General features: G+C 63.5%; 1 pseudogene; it reads left to right on the top strand.

Moving 5' to 3' along the window:
* Positions 1-2,500, top strand: part of LOC126430775 (large subunit ribosomal RNA) — a 7,959-nt pseudogene that overhangs the window by 1,909 nt on the left and 3,550 nt on the right.

Genomic DNA, 2,500 nt, shown 5'->3' with positions numbered 1-2,500 from the left:
TAGGAGAAATCCGATGTTGATGGGGGCCGTCATAGCATGATGCACTTTGTGCTGGCCCCCGTTGGGCGAAAGGGAATCCGGTTCCTATTCCGGAACCCGGCAGCGGAACCGATACAAGTCGGGCCCCTCTTTTAGAGATGCTCGTCGGGGTAACCCAAAAGGACCCGGAGACGCCGTCGGGAGATCGGGAAGAGTTTTCTTTTCTGCATGAGCGTTCGAGTTCCCTGGAATCCTCTAGCAGGGAGATAGGGTTTGGAACGCGAAGAGCACCGCAGTTGCGGCGGTGTCCCGATCTTCCCCTCGGACCTTGAAAATCCGGGAGAGGGCCACGTGGAGGTGTCGCGCCGGTTCGTACCCATATCCGCAGCAGGTCTCCAAGGTGAAGAGCCTCTAGTCGATAGAATAATGTAGGTAAGGGAAGTCGGCAAATTGGATCCGTAACTTCGGGATAAGGATTGGCTCTGAGGATCGGGGCGTGTCGGGCTTGGTCGGGAAGTGGGTCAGCGCTAACGTGCCGGGCCTGGGCGAGGTGAGTGCCGTAGGGGTGCCGGTAAGTGCGGGCGTTTAGCGCGGGCGTGGTCTGCTCTCGCCGTTGGTTGGCCTCGTGCTGGCCGGCGGTGCAGGATGCGCGCGCCTGCGCGGCGTTCGCGCCCCGGTGCTTCAACCTGCGTGCAGGATCCGAGCTCGGTCCCGTGCCTTGGCCTCCCACGGATCTTCCTTGCTGCGAGGCCGCGTCCGCCTTAGCGTGCTCCTCCGGGGGGCGCGCGGGTGCGCGGATTCTCTTCGGCCGCCATTCAACGATCAACTCAGAACTGGCACGGACTGGGGGAATCCGACTGTCTAATTAAAACAAAGCATTGCGATGGCCCTAGCGGGTGTTGACGCAATGTGATTTCTGCCCAGTGCTCTGAATGTCAACGTGAAGAAATTCAAGCAAGCGCGGGTAAACGGCGGGAGTAACTATGACTCTCTTAAGGTGGCCAAGTGGCGGCGGTGTGGCTGCATCCGGACTTGGCTTTTCGAAGTGCGGTCTTGATGTAGTCGTGCTGCTGCTGCGAGGTGCCTTCCTTGGGTTATAGTTACAGGGAGAGTGATGCGCAATACATGGGCCTAGCCCTCTTAGCCTCTCCTCTCCTGCGGTCTTCTCCCCTTCTCGTGGGCCCGCTGATTTTAGCAGAGTGGAAGACCGCACCAGGGGCTTGGGGGGGTTACCAGCCCCCCCTCGCACTATCCCTTTTTTAGTTGGGGGCAGTAACCAGAGAAAAAGTGGTGGCCCTTCCGCTGAAGGTGCCACCCCAACTCCCCCAGCACCTAGCCGGCCAACCGGCCGTGCCGAAAATCTTGTAACTTTTGCAGCTGTATACGCCTGTAGTGAGTGCCACCGCAGCTTCACCACCAAAAACGGTCTCGGGGTCCATCGCCGCCGCCAACACCTTGCGGCCGCCAACGCGGAGATCGTCACGGAGAGGCATCGCGCGAGGTGGACGGAGGAAGAAGTCCTGTCGCTCGCCAAGGCAGAGGCCGAACTGTTCCTCGAGAGGGACGCCCGGTTCTTCTTTGTAAATCAAGAGCTCATCAGGATGTTCCCCGACCGAACGCTTGAGGCAATCAAGTGCCGACGGCGGCAAGCTGCCCACAAGCAGCTTGTCCGCCAATTCATGGAGGCGCTTGAGATCGGTCGGGGGGAAGAGCCGGCGTCCCGCCGGGGAGCGGCGAGCCCGCTGCCTGACGCGGGCGAGGCCGCTGCGCCGCCCGTCGACGCAGCCGAGGACTTCGCGGCCGACACCACCGGGCCGCCGCCGGAGGGGCCGACTGACGCCGCCATCTGGGAGCATCTGGCGGGGCTACCCGCTTCCGCCCAGCGTTTCTCTGCCCTGGATCGTGTCATCGGTCTGGGGCGGGGCACGCCGCCCGATGTCATCCTGGGCATGCTCCCGGATGCCCTTGCGTCGGTCGGGTCCAGAGGGGAGAGATCGATCACCAGGACACAGCGGCCGCGCCAACCATCGAAGCGGCCGCCTGCCGCGCCGCCGACGCAGAAGCGCAAGCGGCGCCGCTGGGAGTACGCGAGAACGCAGGATGCCTTCCGACGGTCGCGTGCGCGTTGCGTGCGCGGCCTCTTGGATGGCACCCTGCTCCAGCCGCCACCTGCCATCCCTGGTCTGCTGGACTTCTGGGCGGACCTCTTCACCAAGAAGCCCATCTCCACCGCGGGCTTCATTCGTGACCGCCTCCTCCCGCACTCAGAGCCTGTCGCTCTCGAGTGCATATGGGGGCCGGTCACACGTGAGGAGGTCGCCGCCGCGTTGCCGCCCAGGGGATCAGCAGCCGGGCCGGACGGCCTTACCCCAGCGGAGTTGCGGCGCCTGCCGCACGAAGTCCTGGTGAAAGTGATGAATCTCTTCCTTCTGGCCCGCGCCCTTCCGGAACGCCTGCTTCGCGCGCGGACGTCCCTTCTCCCGAAAACGGCTGCACCAACATCCCCCGCTGACTTTCGCCC

The sequence above is a fragment of the Schistocerca serialis genome, unplaced genomic scaffold, assembly GCF_023864345.2.
Source record: "Schistocerca serialis cubense isolate TAMUIC-IGC-003099 unplaced genomic scaffold, iqSchSeri2.2 HiC_scaffold_1058, whole genome shotgun sequence".
NCBI lineage: Eukaryota > Metazoa > Arthropoda > Insecta > Orthoptera > Acrididae > Schistocerca > Schistocerca serialis.
The sequence above is the reverse complement of the archived record's forward strand: the minus strand, read 5'-3'. Positions and strand labels throughout refer to the sequence as shown.